The sequence below is a fragment of the Tympanuchus pallidicinctus genome, unplaced genomic scaffold (assembly GCF_026119805.1).
Source record: "Tympanuchus pallidicinctus isolate F22 unplaced genomic scaffold, pur_lepc_1.0 scaffold10, whole genome shotgun sequence".
NCBI lineage: Eukaryota > Metazoa > Chordata > Aves > Galliformes > Phasianidae > Tympanuchus > Tympanuchus pallidicinctus.
In genome coordinates this window covers 19,847,668-19,875,285 of record NW_026294619.1, presented here as the reverse complement: position 1 = coordinate 19,875,285, position 27,618 = coordinate 19,847,668, and the positions used below count along the sequence as shown (strand labels likewise).

General features: G+C 36.5%; 1 long non-coding RNA gene across 2 annotated transcripts in view; it reads right to left on the bottom strand.

Annotated features, from left to right (window-relative positions):
- The window catches only part of LOC128072929 (uncharacterized), a 261,184-nt gene that overhangs the window by 94,418 nt on the left and 139,148 nt on the right, over positions 1-27,618 (bottom strand). The window contains exon 1 of one of the 2 annotated variants that reach the window (XR_008202523.1): positions 2,793-2,848. The exons of the other annotated variant lie outside the window; for it this stretch is intronic. This is a non-coding gene — a long non-coding RNA (uncharacterized LOC128072929). Of the gene's footprint in view, positions 1-2,792; positions 2,849-27,618 lie in introns of those variants that run through there. 2 annotated transcript variants of the gene reach the window in all.

Genomic DNA, 27,618 nt, shown 5'->3' with positions numbered 1-27,618 from the left:
CAGTTTATTCAATAAAAATGCAGATTAGATGATCCAGAAGAACTTGACTTCATTACTTTAATGAAAGAAAGCAATCAGTTTTTTTAAAGATGGGCTTAGAAACCTCACTGAAGTATATTGATTTTTATTTCAGGAGAAGTGATTAATGGTACTTAGAGAAACAAAGATTATCTAACAAATGAAATTAAATTTGTTATTTAAGCCATAATGATTTTTTTTTCCTCAGATTTTTCATATTAATGAATAAATCAGTTAGTATTCTAAATCAATCTAAGCATTACAATGTCATTATAATTTATGTCTGAAAGGAAAGCAACACGACAAACTCATCAGGACACACCTCCACATAAGAAAGATAAGAATAGTGTTATCAATAGTTGTTTTTGTTTTTTTTTTTTTTTTAAATAGACCTGTTATAGGTGTACAATCAATGAATATTAAGATGCTATAACTACAAAATAAACAAGAGACTTAAGCAAAGCAAAATATGATAACAAAAAAAAGAAAAGAAGGCTTACCTGTATCCCGGGTCACTCACAAAACCCCAACAGAGTGGATCTCCAGAAGAGATCCCTCCCCACTGGTAGCCAGCTCTTAAATAGGTCTAGGAGTGGTGGAGCCAGGCTCCACCCCTTCCAGCAGCACAGGTGAATTGCCTTCACCTGTGCTCCTCTGGTTGACTCATTGCTCCCCTCAGGTGATCAATCAGAGGTTCAGGCCGTGACTCAGCAGTTCCCATACATATAGGATCAGATTTATTAATTATCAGTAATGTTAGCATATTTTGAATCAAATATAAAAATATTTTCAAGCATAAGTAAGGAAACTTGGAGGAGAAACTAACTAGACCATGTGGAAGATCAAGAAGAAGAGGGCCCAGATTTTGGAACTGAAAGATGCAAATTTAGCTCCTTGATCATTTGTCCCATGTTACCAGTCTTTTACTATGTAATGCTCTGGAGAAGTCTTTAAGATTAATATCTGAAATAACTAGATGTTTTTTATTTTCAGATTTCAGTCCCTGCTTGTAATACTGATTGTAGAATAATTTGCAAATACATATATATTAATAATAATAATCTAGGAATATCATACTAGGGAAATTTAAACAGTAGCATTAGCTGAGGTGCATATCCATTTCTTAAAGGAAGTAAAGGTATTGGAAACAGTGAATTGTCAGGAGAAGTTTCAAAGGGAAGAGATTCCTCCTAGATAAACTGAACTCAATGAAGCTTTCTGGGATAGAATGACAAGATGATAAGAAACCACCTCATCTAATATAAAGATGAATCCAACAGTGCTGATAAAGAGGTAAAGCTACTGAACATTGTAACATGAAACAAGTGAAATATTTTCATAGGAATACCAAGGACACGCTCACTCAGTAAATCTGCAGATGACACCAAGTTTGGAGGAAGTGTTGATCTGCCTGAAGTTTGGAAATCCCTACAAAGAGATCTGGACAGGATGGATTGCTGGGCTGAATCCAATGGGATGAATTTCAACAAATGCCAGACCCTGCACTTCAGCTACAACAAACCCAGGTAACGCTACAGATTTGGGGCAGTGGTTGGAAGACTGCTCATAGGATAAGGACCTGGGGGAACCTTGGTTGATGTTAGGCTGAACATGAGCCAGCAATGTGCCTAGATGGCCAAAAAGGCCAACAGCATCCTGGCTTGTATCAGAAATAGTGATGCCAGCAGAAGCAGGAAGTGATCATCCCTCTGTACTCAGCCCTGATCAGGCTGTACTTCATGTACTATGTTTTGTTTTGGTCCCCTCCCTACAGGAAAGACATTGAGGCCCTGGAGTGTGTCCAGAAAAAGGCAATGAAGCTGATGAGGAGCCTGGAGCATAAGTCTTATGTGGAGCAGCTGAGGGAGCTGGGGTTGTTCACTTTGAAGAAGAGGAGGCTCATGGGAGACCTTACTGCCATCTACAGATACCTGAAAGGATATAGTGGCAACATGAGTGTTGACTTCTTCTCCCAGGATGAGAGGGAATGACCTTAAATTACTTTAAAACTGCGTGCAAATCAGCCTAACTCCATCACCAGCTCTCTTAACAGTATAAGAGACAGCCAAAAAGAGTGTTTTCTGCCAACTGTATCTACAGCATACAACAACAAACAATCAAACCAAAAATCCTCAGGTTAAAGATACACCTTAGCCTACCAACCTACAAACAATAACATTTTAAGTTGGTGATTTGCCTTTGGCATTGTGGTTTTGTACTGAAAACTAGATCACTGAAGGCAATTTCAGTCATTTCATAGTTGCATTTCATTACTTTACAGAAATATTGTTTATAAATTTTTAAAGCCACTTCCCACCAGTCACTCTACTGTTGCTGTGCCATTGCTGTGGTGTTAAAATACGACCTCTGGAGTTCTCAACATAAAATTCTGTATGCAACACTGATATTCTGTTAGACAGAGGGAGACTGACAACACCCAGCAAAAAAAAAAAACAAAAAACAAAAACCTCAATTTTAAAACAGTAAATATCAACAGAAATTGCGAGGAAACTAGGACAAGAAAACAGAAGAGAATAAAAATAATCAAGCACACTTGGAAAAAAAAATCGTTTTCTAGCTGAAATTTATGGAATTCGCAAAATTTGAACATATTTTTAAAATTGGAAATTGATGACAGCATTTTCAACATTGTTATAATAGATTATATACATTTTCTCCAGCAATACAGAACTTATTTTTTTTTCAGAATTATTTGCTTGTCACCTGGAAAACGTTTTGACAAAAAAATGCTGTGACTATGTATATTTGCTTACCTGATCAGTTACAATCACAGCCCTGAAGAGAATGTATTGAAAAAGAAATCTGTGGGAGAAAAATAAAAAGATGCTTAGTTATGACTTCTCTCCTTGATATTTTTGACAATAGATTAGAAAACACAGTATGAAAAAAAAAAAAAAAAAAAAAAAAAAAAAAAACATTATTAAGACTGGAATGTGATTCATATAAATATTAGAAAATGCTGAATGTTCTGTTGACAGTGCAATTTATGTTTCTTCAGTTACCAATACAGCATTCTTCCATAGGTACTCCATCTATCATACAAATGAATACATAAAAATTCAAGTATTGACATTTTGTATTAATTTCATTGCTTAATTTGAAGACTGAAGAGACATTGAGAAAACAGTACTCAATCCTGATTAAAAATTGCTTTATATTGCTATGTTACATGCTCTTTAATAACAATTGTTTTGTGTCACAAACTTTGTGCAATTCAAATTCAGCAAATTCTTTTGGAGAGTTTGCACTGTCCTCATTTTACAGATGAGTTACTTGGTGCTAAGGGATCAAGCTGAAAAGTGAATACTTAATTTGAGTCACACGGGCCTAGTTTTTCAGAAGACTAAGCATTACACAGCACTTTATAGATTGAAGGTACTGCTCACAGCAATTTCACTTGGACACATAAATACTAAACAGTTCTGAAGATTAGATGCTAAATTGAGATTACAGAAATACAGGACATACGATTGCAGACCACCTCCAAAAAGTTTATGCAGTGTACCTCAACAGGTGAAGTCTGTAGTAAACCTGAGGACTGTATTTTATTCTCCAGGGCTTTAATCAGCTATGTAGTGAGGCTCCTTTTCGTGTCAAAAGCCTTGCTGAAGTCAAGTTACACAACATCTACTACTCTTCCTTCATGTATCCAGACAATCATGACATCACAGAAGGCTACTACATTGGTCAAGCATGATTTCCCGTGGTGAACCCATGTTGATTATTCCTGATAAATCCTCTTTTCTTCCAGTTGCTTGGACATGGCATCCAGAATAAGTTGTTCCATCATCTTCCCAGGAATGGAGGTAAGGCTGACTTGGCATGTAGCTTCCCAGATCCTCCTTCCTGCTCTTTTTGAAGACTGGAGTGACAGTGGCTCTCCTCCAGTCCTCAGGCACCCCTCCCATTCTCCATGACCTTTCAAAGATGATAGGGAGAGATTTGCAAATCATTTCTGCTAGCCCCCTCAGCACATGTGGGTGCATCCCATAAAGACCCATGAACCTGTGTGTGTAAAGTCTGCCCAGACAACCTCTGATCCTCCTCAACGAAGGGGAAATCTTCCTTTCTCCAGACTCTTATCTCCAGGGTTGAGTTTCCTGAGGGAAAGTCTCAGCAGTAAAGACTAAGGCAAAGAAGTATTTTCAACCTTCTCTGATACCAGGGCACCCACCTCATTCAGCAGTAGATTCACATTTTTACTAGTCTTCTTTTTGTTATTAACGTACTTAAACAAACCTTTCTTGTTGGCCATGACCTCCCTCACCAGATTTAATTCAAGTGGCCCTTAGCCTTCCTTACTGCTTCCCTGTATAACTTGACAGTGTTAATATATTCCTCCCAAGTAGACAGACCCCTTTTTCACATTCCGTAGATTTTCTTTTTTCCATTTGAGGTTTTCCACAAGCTTCTTGTTCATTCATGTAGGTCTCCTGCCACCTTTGTCTTATTTCTTACTCTGCACCAATTTTGAGCTTTGAGGAGGTGGTGCTTGAATGTCAATTTGCCCTGTTTCTTCCATGTAAGAAGATCCTGAGCTCCTACTCACAGCTACTGCATCCAGGGCTGCCCCAACATTCCCATTCCCAACCAATCCTTCTTTGTAAGAACATGGTCCAGCACAATATCAGTCCTCATTGGCTCCTCCACCAACTGAGTCAGAAAAGTTTGGCAGTTACTGACCACAGTTACTGACCACAAGGAAAATGTCTGACCAGAGAAACATAATTCAGTTCTGGCCCCTGGAAAGGAAATCTGCTAATGGCAAGTGACATAAGAGGACAATGAAAAAAAGACTATTGTAACACAGAAGACATCTCTTACTTTCACCTGAGAGTGAAGTTTCCGGCATACTGAAGATCAATCATTACATGAGTACCTGTGCAGATGCCATGCATTTTTTATTAAAAGGGAAGCCAGGGACCATGATGCAGAGAATTCAGGGATAGACTAGCAAACAGCAACAAGGAAGGGTATGGATAAACTTCAAACTCTGTCCCATTTGCACAATTACCAGAAAACCCTAGAGTTTATGCTGCTAATAAACCCCTTTTTGGTATGTTATCATCCTCTGATGCAGTAACATTTTATCTTAAGTTAAAAGCTAAGATTGGTCAAGCAACCTTGAGCTGGAAGGACTGTATCCTCATGATACAATTTCCTTTCCACACATTAGTCTGTGGTTCTTAGGGACTTCTGTCTTGTTTTCAAAAGATTTACCACGGGACTTATCTTCTGCGTTCCTAGTCAGCTACAATCCCATTCCTGGGTTTGTACCACTGGAATCATTCAGATGCTTTAGTCAATGTAGACAATAAGTTTCTTTGCTCAATTCGAATGGTAAGAACATTTTTAGCAGTTTAACAGCAGAAGAGTTTGAGCAAATACAAAAACAGTGACAAGATGACTGATAGGATAAACTCAACAGTGATCATTTTGCTGATGTTCTACACAGAAGAATTGCAATGAACTTCACCAGAAAAAAAACAAACAAACAAACAAACAGAAAACGAACAGAACCCATTTTCTGTTTATGATCCTCCAGACTGATTAAATTTGTCCTCTGCAGTAAAAAATACAAGAAAATATCTATCTCCCCATGCTTACCAAAAGCCACAACTGCCTGAGAAAGGCTAGCATTTTGTACAGTTAACAGTTAATTCCCACATTCTTGCTGATGAACATTCATGTATGGTTTCTAGATACTATTGAAAGAAGTTTTGTATCTGAACTCCAGCCACACCTTAGTAACTCATGGTTACACTGCAGAGCAAGGGAAATTAGAGATAGTGCTAACAATTAAGTTTGTTCAGCACTGAAGAAGAAATTCTATTTTATTGTTAGATTTTTGGTTAGCCTGTCAGTAACATGACATGCAAGAGTTACATACCAAGAGTAAGTGGATTAATGACAGACTGGATTTGATTTGCTTATTTTGGCCAGATCTTAGAACTGAGATGGATACCCATCTCTGCTGATGCAGGCATCACTGCCAGCATTCTTCTAACAGCCTTGAGCATATGAGCCTGCTCTGGGAAAAAAAAGGCAAATTTTGCATCAGCAGCTCAACTTCCATGATACATATTATGTCACAGCCTCTTTCCAAACAGAAATTACTGCTCACCCTTCTTTTTTCTGAATTGCTAAGAGAAAAAAAAACAAAAACAAACACAGATTCTTTACCTTCTACTTAATCACAAACAAACTTATCCTCGCTAAAGGAAGAGGCATCATGAAGAGTATAAGAGGGGAAGACAGACTTTTTTGCCCACAATCTAATCCACGCAAGAAATGAAGTGAGTTTGCTGTCCAGTCTGCAAAGTCTGCAGACAAAATAGACAAGTTCTTTTTTCCAAACTGAGCATATGCAATAAAATATAAAGAGCATGAGAGTATTGAGACAACCATAATAGGTAGATTCAATTTTTTCAGTCATTTTTCAAAGAACAGAGTTGTTATTCTCTTTTTATACTTTAAGTAATTAATAGTAATCCTATTTTATGCATACTCAGTTCAAATCACTTATAAACACATTTGCAAAACTATTGGTTTCAATGGGAGTTAAGAGCTAAATATCTTTATATGGAGCCACAGCCTTCATCCTATTAAATCTCTAGATTTATTGTTTGCACACAAATCATTATAAAGCCAGGCATTATTCATGGAAGCACTCAATAGCAAGAGAAGAGCCCAATTAACTAGGAATTCAATGTAATTATGTAAGTTTGGAACTTGCCTGGGGATGTGTTTGCCTGCAAATCATTGGGGAAGGATGAAAAGGGAATCGTTTGTTTCATCTTCCTTTCCAAAGTATCATTTTCATGTTAGCTCTCCATTATTAGTTTTTAAAACCTGAAGTATTAGGACTCCTACAAAGTCACAGGGTAGGAACAGAGGTGCCATTAACTAGGTTTCTGGGGGTTCTTCTTTTGCAACACTAAATCAGTGCTGGAGTTAATCATATTAATAGCTAAAAGCAACAGACGGGAGTTCTTGTCTATAGCTCTTGGTTGTTTGCTGATAATTAAACTGACTTTTCTGACCCTAGTCTTATGGAAGTTAAAGTTAGGTCTGCAAAAATAATACAGGAATATACACTCCAAAGCTTAAACTTCTCCCCTCCAATTATACACCCCTTTACATGAAAACAAAACAAAACAAAACAAAAACAGACAAAACAAACAAGAGAAATAAGAACTGAGGGCCACTGATTAAGAAAAGTAAGGGATTTTTATAAGTACTGGAAACTGCTTTGCTCTCATAGATTCGAGTCTTTCTATAAATAATAAAAAAACCCTGTAAATCTTCCAACTAAGAATGTAAGGTCAATAGATAAACTAAATCTATCAGTCTACATGGCTGCCTAAGGGACACCAAAAGAGCCAAGGACATGGAGAATCACAGCTAGTAGCTTCCTGGAAGCTGCAAGGCATTTAAGGACTGCATCTATATCATTGTGCCATGTTTTTATGTCCATTTTAAACATAAATTTGCGATGGACTCCATACAGCTTGTTAGATCAGCAAAAGACTTGTCTGGTTTCAAACACAACAACAAATGTGTCCACTGCAATGTCCTGCCAACCAGCCTGAAATGATTTTTAACCTTGTGTCAGCTACCCATGGCTCTCTGGTTTAGGATTAGGTGTCTGCACTCATGTGGCATTCAGATATATCATAGTACATCACTCAGAGGATGAGGAGAGGATGCCCAGTTCTGGCCATGACTGAAGCCATGCTGGAGCTGAGCACTACCTGAGAAGTCCTGAGAAGACACTGCAGGTTGCTGGCTGTGCAGATGGCCCTGGCACTTGAGTTTCACCATGACACAAAGTCCGATCTAAGTGGATTCACTTCACTCAGTGGGCAAAACTCTGGTACTCTATTTGCACTATTTGTAACAGGAACTAATGTAGCAAACATGCAAAAGCTTGTGCTATTTAGCAAGACACACTCCTACCCACAAAACTGAACAAACACCATGGTTGTTCCGTAAGACAGGTTCTACCTCAGTTATGCAGAGCTAAAATAAAATAAAAGTTACATTGCGTGGCACAGAAATCTACACTATAAAGCAATCTAAAAATTAATTCAGGTGAAGTTATTTACTTTTTTCAAAAATAAAATTCTATATTTCAAGAGCAAAAGACATCTGCTATTACAGGTGGTTACAACTACATGCCTAAATAGCCAACACAATCCTTTGGATTTTATTATGTTGGAAAAAAAAAAAAAAAAAAAAAAAAAAAAAAAAAAAAGATAAGAAATTATCTACCAGTATCTAGTATACCAATAAAGCTGAACTGAATCCTACTGCAGGTTTGCATGAACATGCACAAACTGTTTTGTAGGATTTTCTTTATATGTGTGTACATGTATATATATATATATATATATATATATACATATATATATATATATATATATGCATTTTGCAGTTTGTGGACAGCTCTGTCTCAGAAACATAATACAAAATTGAAACAAACACTATGTTAAACTGAACTTCTTCAAGGTTCTTGTAAATGTTTGCTGATTTGAGGGAGAGAATTTCGTAGATATCTTTTCAGCAAGCTTTTCTGAGGCTTCAACTTCAATTCAGTTGTCAAATTAGGGGTAAAATTATACTCAAATATTGCCCTATGAATGTCTATGTGTGGATTTGGCTCTGCAAAGTGCAGATTCTACAATACATAGACTTCTAACATCAGGACAAAACTACAAATTATTATTTGTTGGTAGTAGTTTCACTTACTGCTAAAAAAGGACAAGGCCTTTTAAGTAAAAGTAGTTTTTTTCTCCTTAAGTACTAAAACAGGATTAATTTTTATATACTTACTGTGGGTAGTATGGCACTGCAAGCCCATTATAGTGAAAAAAAAAGAGAAGAAAAAGCTCCACTGCATCTGAAAGAGGATCAGAAAGAACATCCACAAATTCCCACAGCCTCTTGTACTGACAGCTTCTTTGTCGGGCAACTGCAGCACATCTACACCCAGGCAACCATCCTTCATCCTGTAGGTGCCTAAGAAGACATTCCGTTTCTCTTCAAAAGGCAAGCAGCAGATTTGTGTTTTTCTGTTGCTCTCCACAGCCTCACTGTCAGTTCAGAAGTGTCTCCCTATGGGTATGACACCCCACATCTAAAGGCTCACAATAGGCAAAGGCATCCTGCATCACTCTTCCAGACCCACACTTAGAGACTGGTACAACATGGTGCTTTACTTTGTATTTCACTTAGTGATTGAGAATGCTGTTTGTAAAAAAGCTTAACCACGACCCTCTCCCTTTTAATAAGCCCCTTATATCCCAGAGCTTTCAAGCTCAGTGATATGGTACACCTACAGTATGTGCAACATAAAGCAGAATGTGCTGTTAAGTACAGAAACTACACAAAAGTAATAGCTCACAGATTTTAGATACTTTGCTATAGACACAGACCAATTCCCTTAAATCATATAACAGAAAACATCCTGCTCAGCCCCAGTTCATTATGTTATCATTTCTTTTTGATTAAAAAAATAATAATAATAGTAGCAAGCACTACATTAGGAATTTATCCAGTAGAATAACTGTGTAATATTTTTGGCACTATTTCAGTTAGGCTTTCTAATTTGTCTTCTGACATTTTTTTTACCACATCCCACATGAACAAACAACTGCATTTCAAAAAACTGTAAGCCACCAGTTACATAATGATGTATGAAAAGTGGAATCTGTTTTAGCTCCTAACAAGTATAATTAGCATAATAGAAAATAATCATGTTGTATTTCAGTGCATCTTTAAAATGTTCAGGATGTTTTATGCTCTCAGTAGTTGATTCATATTTACTTACATTCCTGATAAACAAAGCCTGTTCAGGAACAGTACATATAGCTGACAGCTAAACAGCAAATTGCTTTTTTTTTTTTCCTAGTGTGACTATAGTCAAACCAACCAAACAAAACCTTCACTAATAAAGCTACTCAAATGCAGTGCTACAAGATATGTGATAAGATGTTTTTCTGTTTTTTTTTTCCTATGAAACTGCATGGCCTTATGAAAATAAACTAAAAGCACAAAAGAAAGCAAAATCTCTACTCCCTAAGATTCTCATCTACAGTTTTCTATGATTATTTCATCTGCCAGATAGTCTGAAAGCTCTGTGCTTATGCTTGTTCCAAAACATTATTCTCTCTAAGCAGTATCTTTTCCTAGATAAATTCCATTCCTTGTCCATTCTACCCAGTAAGGCTTCAGTATTCGCACAGCTTTCCCTTCTGTTGACTAAATCGTCCTTTCTATTGACTAGTCATCCCCTAAATGATGACATCTCCTAAAATGTGACACAAGTCACATCTCACGCACATAATTATTTTTACATCAGGAACCTGATGCCTTCATGGCCAAACACTTACCTACGGTGCACTTTTCACTACCACAGCTATGCACAAAGCTGTTGCTCTGCCTATGGGAGCGCCTAGCTTGCTTTAAACAGCCAGCTTGAGGTCTCCTCCGGGGGCCTGGCACAGACAACTGAAGCTAGTGGAATTTATAGCTCCACCATGACCTCTGCCTTTAACCTCAGAAAAGCTATGTTATCTCTATGGCACCCTTCTTTGCTCTGGTAATACAGACAGATTCACTTCAGAGGTTTTTCAGCTGGAGAGGAGTATTTCAATTATTATTATTATTCCTCTGACTACTCTAATACAGAACTCTTCTCACACAAAACGTTGTTCTTAGCTGCAAAGAACAAATCTGATTTTTGATCCTTGTACAGTCTCCCCCGTCTGCTCAACACTAGCCCTTTGCTAGTTAGATGCAATAAACCAACACTTCTATTCCAGTAGCAGCTACTGTTACTCTCTACCTCTTTTTTTTTTTTTTTTTCTTTTCTCTAAACACAAGTGCAGTTCAGAACAGGGTGCATCTTTTGATCCTTTCAGGCATGTTGTAGGTTCTTCTGTCTTCCAAGCAGCATTGAGCAAGTTACTAGAAACATAGTCAGCCTATACATATTCCAAGATACATAGAGCTTTCAGGTACTTAGACTATCTCAATTAATGAATAATCCAAGAGGTTCCTATTTTTTCCCGGATGGGGAACTGAGGCATAGGAAAACTACTTACACTACTTAATCATGGGATATCAGTGATAACACAGGAACCAAAGCTAAGTCTTTGACAAACCAAACTAGAATGCTAATCTACAGACTATTCCTTCCACTTCCCAAATGATAAGTGTTCAGCAGTCCTCATGTAGTATCTTTTTTAACCCTGTTGCCCTTGGAGTGATATATGCGTACATGAATTATTTTGGCTGGCTTCAAGGCAAAGAAATAGGGTGCCTTTTTTTCCCCTTATATATCATCAGCCAGAAACAGTTAAGTCATTTCTATTTTGCTATGAGGAGCACTTCTGATTTTAGTCTTTGATACAATGATAACTGGTGCCCCTATGGCTATTATCAGATGCAGTTAAAAAAAAACAACAAACAAACTAAAACAAAATAAACACAACCAGAAGTGGGGGAGAATGGGATGTGTTATATGTGGTCTCAGTACAGCATTGCAAAGCAACTGCAAAATGTATGCTATTTCCAGTTCCATCTTGTTCCTCTAATTCTGAATGCCTTTTGTACTGGCTATAGCCTGTACATTGTTTGTTTTTATGTGAAAAGGTATGGTTCATTTTCTGTCATCTGTCTTTACTTGTACTTACTAAAGTATTTGCATTCTACAAAACCACCTCTGAATTCAGATTTTTATGTGGAAATGTAAGAGATGTTGGCCTATCTACAAATCTGAAGAATATCTCAAACAGCATTTATGAAACAACAGCATACATTTGAGTCACACCAGCTTTATATTAGTGCTAGACCAAATGAAATACAGATCCTGTAGTGGACTGTAGTGGACTGAGGCCAAAACAAATCCGTGATATACCAACACTTGAGAGTATATAAAAATGTTTGTTCCTCTTCAGAAGCCTTTCTCTGGCGCACTCCTTCAGATCTTCCCATCTTGTATCTCTGGACTTCCTGCTGTCAGCTAATGTATTCATTCAATCCTGCTTTAGCAGTGTTTACAATAACAAGAGATGGACCTCTGTGACTTGTTTGTAACTTGAGTCCATCAGTCCAGTGGGTTACACCAAGGCTGAGGTGTTTCAAGATCAACTAACTTCCTCTAACAACAAAAATCATACACAACATTCAACATAGAATAAAATCAAGATGTTCATTAGAAGTCCTTTCCTTGGCCAAAAAAAAAAAAAAAAGGACCATTCATCAGGAAAGCATAGTTCATCAAGCCTTATTGCTCAGCTAGTTCACAAAAGCTTTCATCAAATATGGAGAAAAAAAAGAAAGTAATGTTCTGAACTATTCAGGTCAATGACATCTACTTTATGCACCTGAAGACTTTACTAAAGACTAAGATTTAACCACTTTCAGAGTTTGTTACTTATTTTGAAACGATTGCATGATGAAGAAACAGCCTACACAGAGATGCCAGCCAGAGTACAAATGTGCAAATCCTTAGTTACTACAAGTTATGGAGATGAAGATGGAACACCACATCAAACTGAAAAAATATTATTTCTAACCTGCAAGATGTTTATCAATAAGGCTATCTGCTTCAAACTGAGTACTTTCCACATCCCATGAATTGATCAAATCAACCTCAGTCAAACCGATTTTTTAAATTCTTTGTTTCTCAAGGGAGTACAGAAAGACCATCTGATGATGTGAAGTCCATTCAAACCATAGATTGTTTTTATACTACTTGTTTAGTCCTGTCCTTAAGGCAAAGTACAGATTTGCACAGGTGGAAATCTGAAGATTTGCTAACTTTTTTTTTCCTTTATCGTTTATAAACTAGTACAACAATGTCAACATTTTTGTTCCTAACCCATTTAATACAGTGATGAAATTATGTTTGTATATTTGTCTATATATCATAGTAATGATCACATAAAAGCAAGTTTAGAGGTCAATTAAAAATGCAAATTTTATAACAACAAATATTTTATACAAGAAGACTATGTGCAAGGAGCTACTGAGGACATCCTGTAACAACGGTGTTACAAAATCCAAGTCAATTCCAACCATGTATATTATCACTTGTTTCCATGCACAAAGTCCATTTACGTGTAAAAGCATGTCTTGATGAATTTATTCAAACTTAGGGATTTGTTCAAGCTGAAACTCTTAAACTGGATCAGACTGAATTGAAGGAGAAAGAAAAAAAAAAAAAAAAGGCATTCAAAACAGGCTCTTACATGCCATGAAGTTTGGCAACATCTTAAACCATCACAACACCATGAATGAGCTTATGGCGTTTGTAAGTACCAACAAACTAATATGTAGCTTGATATATCTTACAGATGGCATTATTTTGCCACAGCAGAGAGAAGATCTTGGCAGGGAAGCACAGAAAACAATAAACACTGGAGTTTTTAGAACTGGATTTTCAGAAGCTGGCCTCCGTATTTGTGACATCTGAAAATAGGCTGGAAATAAAGCCTTTAATTTCCTCTGTAGCTGTTGCCAAGAACACAGGGAAACCTTGACAGGAGGAGGAGAAGATGAATGAGGCAAGATGTGGAAGGTAAGGATTTGCAGCAGCAGCAGGATGTGGTCGTGTCCTCCCATGGCAGTGATGATCGGTTGCCTTCTGCAAGGTCAAAATCCCAGGCTATCAACAGAAAAGCTTAACTACCAAAAAAGTCTCTTACCCAATGAACATAGATAACTCCAAAAGTAATGTTTCCTATATATTTCCACGGAAACTACAACAGATACAAAGAGCACAGTAACACTATTTGACAGGGCAAATTCTCAGCTACAAAATGTTTTTTAACAGTCATCACCTTTAGCTATGCATTTTTGCCGCTGATGCACAAGAGCCACACATTGAAATATGCATGGCCATCCAGAACACGTCTTGTCTTTCATACTGCTGTTGCCGCCTGCTGAAAGATGCCACCTCCTGTCTCACTGTGCTGACACCCACTGTTTGGTCTCCAGAAACATTCAGTATCTTTGTAAACCTTTGGGGAGACTGAAGTCCTAGGATACTCAGTGTTGCCATATCCACAAAGGCCTTCTAGGCAGAAGACCTTACTTTCTTTTTGAATTAGCATTAACCCTGCCAGAATCTATTACCCATGAAATTACTTCATTGTAGTCAAGGAAGAGACAACTCAAAACCAAGAGCAAAAAAAAAAAAGTTGATCTAAGAGAAATCTTGCATAGCCCAAATGTCACTCAGTGTTGCAATGAAGAACTATCTTCTTCACCTCTTACCCTATTCCATTGGAGGTATGGGGCGGCAGGATCAGGGACCAGGTCCACACAGCCACCACAGTGGTGCAGTGCTTTCCTCCTCAACCAGCCTATAGCACTGTCCTATAGCACAGTGTGCCAATCTGTGCTGGGCTGGAGATGATGTCTGGGGTCAGCTAGAGCCCAGCCATGCTTAGATATTACTACAGGCTCCCAGCTCAGCTAGGATTGGACAGGACAAATTTGATGTTGTGGGTGATGCCCAGCTCCCTGGGAAAAACTGTGGCTCCAGAGAGGGGAGTTGGCATCGCTGAGATTTCATGCAGCATTCTTCAAGACAGGTCACCTATGCCCCAAGGGAATACAACAGCACATCAGATGGAGACAAGAAAGGGATGTGCTCAGGGCCCTAGCACACACAATGTATATTCACAGATATTTGTGTACCACATACTTTTCTAAACTACTTTTCTAAACATGCAGACTGTAAATAAACATAATGTTGGCTTCATTGACCTGGCACCCTGTCCAGCTTTGCCCAGTTACAAAGAGTAGTGTTGGCCTGCAATCCTCTTCCAGCAGGATGAGATACTGATGATACATTCCTTCTCCTCTGGGAAAAGAAGAGCCAGAAAGGATGGTGAATCGTCACTGCCTCCCCACAGAGACTCATCAGCAGCATGGTTATTCCTCATGCTTCTCACAAGAGAACCCGTAAAATACCACACAATGCCTGAGGGATTTCCACTTCACAGTCCATTACTAAAAGAAGCATGTATCACCTACATGTCTGAGGGGAAATGTGTATGGACCACGTCATAGTCTAATGTTCAGTTCTCTTTAGCAAACATATGATCCATGCCTCCAGTCTTCTCTTGTCTTCATAGCAAGACTCATCAATCTACTGACTAAAAGCTGTTTGTAGGCTGTAAAGTATTACAAGATAATCATTAAAAAAGTTGTAGACTTTAAAAACTGAAAAAAAAAAAGACAACACACATCCCTACACATGCATAGTGTCAAAAGTAGGGAAAACAAACCACAAAAGAGCATCCAAAGTTTTGCTTCATTTTTATCTACTGGTAAATGAAAATTACTGCATCAGCACTGAAGAAGGAGGTCTTTGGTTTGTTTGTCTTCTTCTAAAGGTTTGATAGTGCTTTGATTAAATAAGGTTAGAAATCACTACTATCAAATACCCATCGTTGTAGCAGCTGAGCTCCTTCTGAATAAATTCAACCTGCACTGTATGGCATCGACTCAATAGAAATAAGTTATTTGCTCTTCAATTCATTCCTTAATGCTTTAAAAGAAATTTGTTGAGAGTCAGAAAGAATGTTTTATAACAATTGTCCTGTTACTGGCAGTAGAAATAATACACCTGAAAAGTGTGTTATGAGTTACTTTCTAGTATAAGAGAATTTTAATTTCTTTGAACATTTAATGTTTAAATTAAGTAAATAAAATTATGTCCTCAGCTCCCAGATTTCTATTCTTTATTGATATTTGTATATTTTTATTCAGTTTACTGGCTTCTGAAAACTAGATTGCTACCATGCATAAGTGAGTTAGTCCCACTTTTCTTGTGATGTTTTCCAGGTGAAGCAAGAAGGTCAAATGTTATTCTAAAATTATAAAACAATAGATTTTATATTCTGATTTTTTCCATTGTAGAGTTTTTCCCAACTTCCATTAGACATACCTTCACATTCCAACATGATAATTCTTCCAAGGGAACCCTGCTGGAAGCCTGCACAATAGGCAAAGGAGTAGAGTAACCCTGACCAAGGAGCTACTCATCCCTTAGCATGCTATACAGGTAACAAAGTGAAAAGCAACTCTTAATTTTTTGCAACACAACCTCAAAGTCTACCTTAAAAAAACTGCCCCAAACTCATTAGAGATGGATAAAATCCTAATACATTTTCTGGTGCCTTGCTCAATACCTTTTCCTTAATCTGCACTAGATGAAAGCTTTTTAAAAAATGAGCAAGCATGACTCATTTTTATGACCAATGCACCATTCGCAAAATGCTTTCCAACCAGATTGCAGTTCAAATAAGACATGTGTATTGTTGCAAAACAAAATATGCTGGCTGAACAGAATGTATTCATCTATATTAGTTTTTCTTTCTAAATCCAGCACACTGGGAGCTAAATTAATCTGCTGAGTGCTAAATTCATCTACTGAGAGCTACTGTAGATCAGAGAAATGTTTTGAGTGCTGTAGCAAACAAGTCTCACTCGCTCAGGAGCCCTCTGTGGGCTGCTGGTGTTTTAACCATTTTGTCTGCTTTTAAGAAGCTCGCAGCTGATAGACGAGAAAAATGCTCACTGATTTGCAGTGGCAGTGCTACAGCCAGTCATCCCCAGAATGAGACACAACCATGAATCTCTCCAACTATGCATATTTATATGCAGCTGTCATACTTCTAGCTCTCCAGTGAATTACAGAGTGCTTGTGTGGCCACCAGGATGCACAATACTATTCTGCTAAGCCTGCTCTGACTTAATTACAGTAGAGGAAGATGGAATATACAGAAACACATTTCATTTTCCCTAGTGAAGCTACCTCAGGAAAAGTACCTGTCTAACGTAAGTGGGCTATGCTCTCATAAATTCTTATTCCAGAGGCATTTTCTAAGAACTAAATCATTTAAAGAGAACAAACATCTTGAAATAATATATTTTCAGTGGAGTCATCTGAGTTACAACAACATATGAACATGGACAAGTTGTCTTGACTCTAAAATGAAGATGAGGATTAGGAAGAGTGACATGAATTTAGCAAACTTCAGGGGTTGAAAACATATCAAAACATGGGAGAGGCCTATGGAGATGAAAGGAAAGTCCCAATAGAATCACAAGTAGAGAAATGTCCCTATGAAAGAGTAAAAAGACAACCAAAGATAAGGCCCTTTTAGAAGACTTGGTCAGTGCACAATAGATTCAAGGAGGCTGTTTAGTAGTCTACTGAGCTAGACTGATATTTTAAATTGTTTCTTAAATTTTACAGCCCTGATTTCTCACAAGACTTCTTCAGGTTTGTATGAGAAGAAATAAGACACTGGAACCCAAACCGTCCAACACTGAAAAGGAGCTGATACAGCCTACAGCTTCCATGTACAGGTGAATGTGATTGCCTCTGATCTAGCTCCCCAAAGCTGAGCTTACTGCCACATCTCCTTTCCATAAGGAAAATACATCCTAGGTGATCCCCTGGGTTAATAAGATACATAGAAATCTTACTTCCCAAGTTAAGTTAGACCTTGCTGCTCAGGCAAATTCACGCTTACAGAAAAGGGCGGACAAAAATGTTGAAATTCAAAATCATTAAAATCGAAAACAGTAAATAAAAATCTTATGAATGTATTTATATGCATTCTTAAAACTTCTTCAGCAAGTTGCTGGAAATATTTCCATTTCCTGTTTCCCTGAAAGCAAGCTATGGCAAAAATGAAGTTTGAGGGCAAAAATGAAGTTAGGGGTCAAAAATGATCAGGAGGGAGTATTTCCACATATAGTATTTAAAATTTTAAAAAGATTACAATCAGGTTTTATTTATTATGGCAGTCAGACATAGGCTTAACTCCTACTATGAAGTTATTCTCATATTTTCAGTTTCAAAAAACAGTATAAAAGGGTGTCCACTAAATGCCAAAAAGAAATCCCCTACAAACGATATATATGCTAAATAAAACTGCTAATGTGAGAAAGGTTGTTACAGAAATTTACATTATTATCAGATCAAACTCCAAATGGTGTTGTATCAAAATGATGAAAATCTTGTATGGATCAGGAAATGAAGCAAATGGACCTATTTTAGTTTCAATTTTATTACTGAAAATGGGTTTTATGATTTGCTGTGCATAGTTAAAGCGCTACCCAGACAAATTACAGCTGCTCTTTTAACCTGAACATAAGATGGCAGAGTTCCAACCAATCTGAAGTATGGTTTCTAGGCAGGATGTCAAATCTCAGCCCCCTGGGTTCCAAAATGATGAATTGAACCTTGAAAGTTGCAGCAGAGCAGCATATGTGATTTCTGTACTGTATTCTGATCACTCATGAATATACTAAAACATGTCCATGCATGTTATTCCAAGTTTCAGTTTATTGTTTTAAACTATCTTTAAGCGAAAAGAAAACAGAATAAAAGTATTTTTTCTAAAAACAAATGGAAAATATTTAAAGTGCACTGCTAATTTAAAGACAAAAAAAAAAAAAAAAAAAAAAAGCTTATAATTTTTTTTTTTTTTCTTTCTTTACTAAAGAGGATAAGATGATGCAGCCACAAGGGCACCATTTTACAAGACAGATCTCTTCATAGACTCATTGGCATATACTGCCTACAAATTTAAAGAAAAATAAAGGAAGAGGAGCTTTAGGGTTTTTTTGCATTATCAGCTACTGCAAATGTATAATTTATATCAAACTTTCTTTCTTTTTTTTTTAAATAGTTTTTGGCATGTGAATATGCCATACAAATGTTCAGCATCAGCCACACCTATGATCATTGTGATACTTCAACTGTTTTCATACAACCACTTCCTTAATTTATTTATTTTCCTCACTTCAGTGTGTGTATTACTTTCAAGAGCCATTTCTCAATAATATAGCCCAAAACTATCCCTGAGAAAGCAAGAGAAAGTGAAGGATACTAACATTCAATGCCAAGACTACTGTGCAGATCTTCCTGATGGTGTGCTTGGGAAGAGGCTCCATGGGCAGGGAATGTCTCTCACTGCTGAGAAGGATACATACTAAGATATAAATGCAATCAGCAATAATACCGTACTGCACGCTAAACCCCACTGAAGCTCTTAGCTGAACAAGATGCATCCAAAAATCACACCATAGTATTTTCAGAATCATGGCCAGAGCAAAGTTCATAAGAGACACTTCATAAGAGGCACTTCAAGTGGAACACGTGCTTTTAGTAGCAGTAGAGAGAAATGAAAAGTAGAAAGTCAACATACGGCAATCTTATGAGCTATTTGTGCAACTCAGCATTGCAAAACCTCTTCCATTACATATTTTTCAGCTAGTTAATGTCTGCCTCCAGGACACGTTTTTAAACATGGCATTAATACAGTGAATTTTCTGCTTCTTCAACCTATGGTTTTATCCTTCATAACCCTTTGTGTAATTATTACAATAAAAAATTCCTTTGATTTCTTAACTAAGTAACAAAGTTACCCATTCTTTCCTTAATGTTGACTCTAAATAGTGCCTTATATACATATATATATGTATATGTATATGTATATGTGTATGTATATGTATATGTATGTAAGATTTAATATAGGTGCAAATAAAATAGCTACGGAATCTGGTTAATTTCTAGAAGGTTACTGGTATAAAATAACCTTTCATGTAAAAACTTCTTGCATTGGCCAAGCCATATTACAGTCTCACAGAGACGACTGAAGCAGGAATGTACCTCTGGAGACCATTTAGTCCAACCCACTGCTTAGAGCAGGGTCAGCCAGAGAAGTCTGCTAAGGGCCATGTGCAGATGGCTTTTGACTGATCTCCATAGCCTCTCTGGGCAACGGACTGCAGTGTTTGAACTCCTCATGGTAAAAAGTTCCTTTTTAAATTCTGTTTAAAAAGAATTGCCTCTCATCTTTCCACTGAGTACCACTGAGAAGAACCTGGTTCTATCTTCTGTGCTGTGTCACATCAACCACATATACACATCACACATACAATGTGTTGCATTTAAACATAAGAAATTTAAATGGCTACAGTTCATTACTTTGTAATCATACTTTTTCCATCTTTCTATCTAATTTTTAGCGTGTAGTGGAGGTCATGACACCAAGAATCACAAAATAAGAAACTAACATAGGTGTACTAACTCAAAATAAAGATTCAAAATCTTAGTATCCTGATCTTTTCTCATGAGTATTTACAGAGAAATCAGAAATAACTGGGTGAGACTGGTGTACATTCTCAGGGTTAAAAAATACCATTTTTAATTCTTTTTTTTTTAAGTTCCAAATGAAATTTACCACTGATGTTTCTTTAAACCTAAGGCATTTTAAGTGTGAAAAGCAGCTCCAATTGTTTTTTTTTGTTGTTTCTTCTTTAAAAAGTGCTATGGACCACACAACAGGTGTTAAAATTTTACTGCATTGAGAGTGAAAAGTAAAGTTTTCTAACACTATTTTTGCTGCTACTGAACTTTTCTTAAGAAAGATAGAAATATTTCTTAAATTGAGAGAACTTAAGTGAAGATTCAGTTATCAATTTTCAAAATGTATTCAATAGCATGTATTCAATAGACATCTTAATAAAAGTAGGGAAAATTAAGAATGTGACTGTCAAATATTACTTGGAATTTGGATACTTTTACAAATTTGTATTTTTAAAAATTTGATTTTAAATGCAAGTAAATGGTTACCAGATGAGCTACATCATTAGCGCTTCTTTTTATTAATGTCATAAATCTATATATGCTGCAGTGATATCGGCCCATAAATAAATCTACCAGAAGAGTTAGGTAAAGCTATGAATTGAGCTGTAAAATTTGACACGAGAAACCTATAGTTTACATCAAAATTTCTTTTTGCATGAGATCTGTCTAATAGAAGCTGCTGGTGTTGTTGGACATAAAAATCATTCACCTAATGAATCACCATGAACAAATAATCTAAACCTTGTCACTTCTACATTTAATTTGGTGCCAAATGCTGAACACTTGTTTCTTGGTTACTTTATTCCTTAAAGGTTATAAACCTTGGCTTCCTGTAAGTCAAATCAGAGAGCGTATAACAGCAGCAGGTCCTCCAAGCTACCTTACATATGAACCAACAGACCAAATCCAAGATTAGATAACTTTCAGATATTCTATTCAGACACTAGGCAATCTAGCAAGCATAGTACTAGCTGGAGAGTTTGGATTCCTCTGACATAGACATAGGGACTATGAACACATCAGATAACCAAGGGCAGATGGGAGTCATCAGGAGGGGACTTCAGGCTTTGAACAAGGCAAACCGAACAGGCAGTCTTTCTGTGCCTGCAACAGACTCCAACTCAGACTTTACTTACTACATACCAACAACAAAGTTCTGCTCCTACTGAAATCTATGGAAAAATTGTTCTTCAACGGGATAAAACTTTTATCTAAGCTTATTACTGATTTCATAGCAGTGACAGAATCTGATATCCTATTACCAAATGCTTAAGACACAAATCGCTTTCCTTTTTAGGATCATACATTAACATAATATTTTTCCAATTACTAAATAGATATTTTTAGCCATAAAAAGGATACCAAAGAAGAAATAAAAAAGAAAGCAAAAAATAAATGACAACTGATAACAGCATATATGCTCTAAGTAAAATAAATGAATTTTCCAACATAGAGGCACCAATTTATTACCAATTTATTTCTTTCCTTTAGATAGAATTTAAGTTCTACCTCTTTCATCTTTCTAAAAAATTACTTGTTCTTTACTAGTACTCATTATCATTACATTTCTTGTAATTAAGACTGTTGAATTAAAAACGTATAGTTGCCTGTGAACCCAAAACTGCTCAACATGAAGAAATCTCAGACCATTTTTAGCTATGGGAAAGCATATCATTTTTCATTACTGCTACAGGATTTATTAAAACTTAGTACAGTATAATTACAGGTCAAGTTCCACCTACTCCTGTAGCATGCAGTTACTGTGCCTATAAGCACTGTACAACTTGAATGTCATCTTTCAAGACACCATATTGCAAAACAAACAAATGATTCTCAAAATGTGTGCTGATTTTCCCTCCAACAGACATCGTTCATCATGATAAGCTCAGGATATTCATTATTTTAAACTAACTCAAAGCCACTGACAAAATCAAGAAAACAGTTTTGGAACAATAGATTTCTAGACATGAGTAGCTCAGTAATTTTTCAAGAGCACAGTTTACCTTCCACATATTGATATGGTTTCCTTTATCATTTTGCAACTGTAGTTTATAATGCATTATTTACCTTAACTTGCATCTATCAAGGTTTTGTTTGGCTTCACCTTCTACCTACAGGCCTAAAGGAAAAAATGCTTCTTTAAATACATTTTTTCATATCAGAGTAATGAAATTCTTTTCAAGTAATATGACAGCTTGTTTTGAAGAAACAGAGAATCTTTGCGCCTGGAGAGAGATGCTGTCTAAAGATATGGCAAAAACTTGTGCTCACAGCTTCTGATGAAGCTAGCTTGCTGTGAAATGCCATTCTTCATCTACACAAGGGCATTTCAGACCATGTCTACTTTTCAGCTCCAGTCTTTCTGTCTGATATTAATAGATGTCTTCATATATGATCTGCCTGGCATTTGGAATAATGTATTGCAGTGGTTTTGCAAGATGCCATTTGTGTATTCATAATGAGCAGAAAAAAGCAGTAATGAACTTTACGTACTAAGAGAAGAGCAAAGGACAACCCTTTGAGAACAATCAACTCTTATTTTAAATATTCAGATTGTCTTTTGAAACACATCCTCAAAAGCAACAGCTTTTGTATCCTTTACATTCAGTGATGGAATAAATCCCCTCTCAAAGAACATATTTCTGAGAACTATATCACAAAGTCAAGGAATTCCAATAAATGACCATTCATTTTTACTTGTGTCTGCCTCTACTGGGAGCACAGTAAGTGAATTCTACCTTTATCCTAGAAACAAAAGAAAAGCAGAGTTTATCGATGAAATGTAAGAGTACAAATTAACATAAACTTTGGAAATAATGTGTTTTGTGGGGTAGGTAAAAGCAGAATCACTTGCATTGTAAAAGAACAAACAAATGACAACATCAACAACAAAAACCAGCAACAAACCCAACAACGTAAGGATCTCATTTAATCACCTGCATAAATATAAACATAGAATAATTTAACTGAACACAATAAATTTATGGCATAATATTACCTCTTTTTTAAAAAACACTATGTCTCCAGCGAGTGTGTGATGTAAAAAATACATGTGTCTCAAGTGGTGAAAAAGAATCAAGGACAACACTAAAAACAAGCAATAGGAAAGGGTCTGAGCAGAAATTACTGCAGTGAAAACAGAGAAGTGACTCTGAGAAAATAAATGCCTCAAAGTAGCATTGCATGACTGGAGAGTTTTGAAAATCAGAAAGATGATTTTCTGCCTGGATTTGAAAACGAAGAGGTAGCCAATGGAATATCTGTCCAACTTTCAAGCAGAAAAGGTCTGTATTGCAGCATTTTGATTGATTTGCTATTTTGAAGGTAGAATTATAATGAAAACCATAAAACAGTGAAGTGCTATAACTAAGTGAAAGGGGAAACCAGAGAAAAAAAAAAAGAAAAAAAGAAAAACAAGCAAACAAAAAAACCCTTACAAGAAAATTTAGGAAAAAGCACAAACATTTTAAATTTCAAAATTGAATTCTTAATTTCAGGCCAAAATTAGTCTGAACTTCTGAAAGTATTTTTGATAGCTTGCTGTTAATAAGGTGATGAAAATAACTTTCCCTACACTTGGATTTTCTTGGAGGTATAGATAGAAATCATCATCACTAGTCCCAGATAACTGAAAAAACATGTATATAATGAGACCACTATTATTTCCTAACTTTTTTCCAAGTAATGTTGACCTGGAAATAAATCCTTGCAACTGTGTTCTCATACATTTTCTACTATGGTGTGGCGCACACAATCTAATAAAGTCAATTTGCCTACCTTTTGTGGTACTACATTGAACTGCTGAAAAAGACTGGTTGTTAAGAGTCAACAGAACAAAAACTTCAGTCTGTTTTCTTGCTTCAACAATGAGAGTGAGAATGTACAGCTATCATGAAGAAAAACAAAAAGGAGCGTACATGACTGGATAATAAACAAAATTAGTGAACTCATACTGTAATTCAAGCATAATAGGCCTTGATGCCTCTCCTTTTCATAAAGCCTTTTCCTTTTCTGTTATTTAAATCCTGTTTAAAGTATTATTTCCTGTATTTTTCAGTGAAAGCTGGGTTTCCCTTAGTCCTGCCTCATTACCCATGTTGTGTATAACTAGGAAAGTGACTTTTGTCTGCCTGAAAGATAGGTTCCTCTGAAATGACCCAACTCACTCAAGGTCATTTTAAAAATTCTGCATGTACAAATAATACTGATTGATTTTTGAGGAATGAAAGGAGTGCATTTGGAGTTCACATCACTAAAGATCTTATTCATCATTTTCTGTGAGTGCTACCTTACAGATGGAGTAAGGCAGCAGTGTCACTACAGATTCCACCTATCAGTTATTCCAGTCTTATAGCTGTACATCAGCCATCTCGATGCTACCACAAAGCTGTCTTGAGACCTCTAGACTATATCAGATACTTCACTCCTTGCTGGCTCATTCCTCATGAACACAATCTATAAAATTCTTTCATCAGCTTAAAACTTCTCCATTGGAATACTGCAAAATAACAGACAAAATATCACAGACCACAGAGATTAGACTTGGGTATGCTCTTAAAACTTTGACGTCTCAGTATTATCCAACCTCCCTGTGGTGTCCTTTTCTCCTCTCTGTTTCATAACTTCAGGTCATAGCAGCTCTGCATTTTTTTTCTTTTCTGTTCAGTTTCCACAGTCTCCTCACAAATCTACCTGACATATTGTATAGATAGTCTTATGGACCTTCCCTCACTTCTCACTTCAGGCTCACATTTATAATTTCTGATTCCTTTGGCAAGGATTCTCTGGGATTTTTGGCAAAAACAGTTTTTCTTGACAGCTTTTCTTTATCTTTAAAAGGGATATAAAAATAACTGTTTACCAGAATCAATGAATTCTGCTCAGAAGGTGAGTGATGCTTTGAGTGAAGTGCAACCCCAACAAGGAAGGACAGCAGAAAAGCCAGAGACCACTTAATTCCTACATTAGCCCTTTCATTACTTCAATCTCTTTAATCATCTTTGAGGTTTTAATTTAGATAATATTAAGCATGTTAGTAGACCAGCCATATAGCAAAAAAGATTACAGTACAGGCAATATCAAATTCACTGCCTAAAGCCTGAAAAAGATTTGTGCTCAGTCCAACAGTAAAAAGCCGAAGATGTGCCCTGGAAAAAGTTGGGAGGACTGCAGCTGATAAAAGATCAAACCATTTATGTAAAGAAACAGACAACTATGCTCTCCTTTACAACTTAAAAATGGATGTGATAAACACTTTAGGAAGTGAGATTTTGCCTATTCCTAATGCTTTCAAAGCTTTCATTGTTAACAAGATCCAAGGGAGCAAAAGCTTTTCAACCAAAGATGTAAAAAGAATATATTTTCAAAGTCCGTGTCACTCTGATGGATCCTACTAGCCAAAAACAGGTAGATACCCACTAAAAAATGTATTTTCCTAGGTTCTTCTTGTTTTACTGAGGTATGAACTATAAATTTCCAACCAGATTAATTCTACCAAATCTATTTCCAATGTTGAGCCAGGAACCACGGTGGTAGGTCAGTCATTTTTAATATTATTTAGATGTCTCTTCAAGTATAAATAACTAAAAGTATAAATAATCCCTTATGCTCTCAAAAACATTATTTAGTAAATGTGATATTAGCGCATGCCATTACCTAGTATTTTCGGACCTAGTATGGAAACCTGTGTCTACCTCAGTTTGCTTCCTAGAATCCCTAACTTGCCTGCATCTTACTTGTATTTTCAGACTGCATGGCTTTTACCTTATCATTAATTATATATTCTTGTTTTACTTTAGCACCTTCTTTTCAATGTTCTCCACAGCGGGATTTCTTTTTCTTTTGTCATTTGTACGTAGAAGATGCAAAAATGGGTTTTCTAAATTTTTTAACAAGATAACAAACATTCCATCACAATCATTCTTTCTGCTCCATCTATTTTTGTTGATGTTGGTTTTTTGCTCTAACGGTGGTTTTTTGAGTGTCCTGGTGCATTTCACCTCCAGCCTATGTTTGTCTTTCAGTCTGAGAGTTTCCTGGCAGACAGGGGCTCCAAGTTTGCCTTGTAGAGCATTGAGGCAAACGGTCAGTCCCTCATGACTGATATACTTGTGTGCTCAGAAGAAAGCAGACAAGTGTTTTTCACCATGGTATGACACATTCTGTCTTACAATTGCCCCTGTTCACATTAATGGTCATGATATTGAACACCTCTGACAAAAAATTACATACCTATATGTATAACTTTGATGGCATTTGATGCATTTTTCAGTGTCCAATATCCTGTAAAGGGTCCTGTAGTCTTCTATGGCTGTAGCTACCAGAGTAAGACTTTAAAAGACTTTAAAATTTGTTGTTTTTTTTTTTTAATCAAGTGTTTGTCACTTGCATGTCCTTCAGGCTTTAACAGTATGCTACATTCAAAAACCCAAATTCAATGGACTTACCTTTGTTTATCATTAAAAACAGATTCTCAGCACTCCACTTTTGATTCTATCACTGGTAGGAAAAGGTAAAAGTAAAATCTAAAATAAATTACGAAAATCCCTTAAGCCCAATTTATCTTAATTTATCATTCATTTATCATTTATTATACAAATATAGAGGCTCCCAAAAGGCATGTACAGTAGAAGCTGCCATCCTGAAGCTGAAATCACTTATGGTTTGTAAGGCTTTTGTTTGCTTTTTTTTCCCTATCTACTCCCTGATTTGCTAGTGTGTACCTTCCTTTATTTAAGCACTACTGAAGTGGCTTTTTCCTATCTCAATGAATTTTCAGAGGCATACTTCAGATGCATCTGCTGACAGTGGACATATGGACAGGGAAAAGACAGAGCACAGAGAATTTTCTCCTGTACCAGAGTTCTAGGAAGGTTCTTCCTCCTTATTTCAGAAAGCACCTCAGATATTCCGGCACAGCACCAGGAAATGTAACTGCAAAAAGGAGCCATTATAAAGGCTGAAGAGATTTACTTTCTCAAATGCCACCAGTTAAAGCAGCTCTTCTGTTACAAGTCAGTGTTCCAGATATCAAATATTATCATAATGAATAATTATGATATTCATAAATTCATAAATTCATAAATATTGTTGACTCTTTATAAGCTTAATCACCACAAATTCTGCACATAATTACTCTCTGAAATGCCAAAATACTGTAGGCATGGGAAGAAATAGAAGGAGGATGAGGGAAATGATTGAGGGGATGAAAAGACAAGCTGAACAAAACAAAAGAGGTTGTCTAGTTCACCACACTGCCCCAAAACAACACCAGTTATTCTCATTATTCCCAAGACATTTGTCTGATGAGTCCATTCAAACTTCCCTTGTAAATCAGATCTTCAAGACCTCTGATTATCATCTCTGTTCTCTGTTTCCTTCTCTCAGTACAT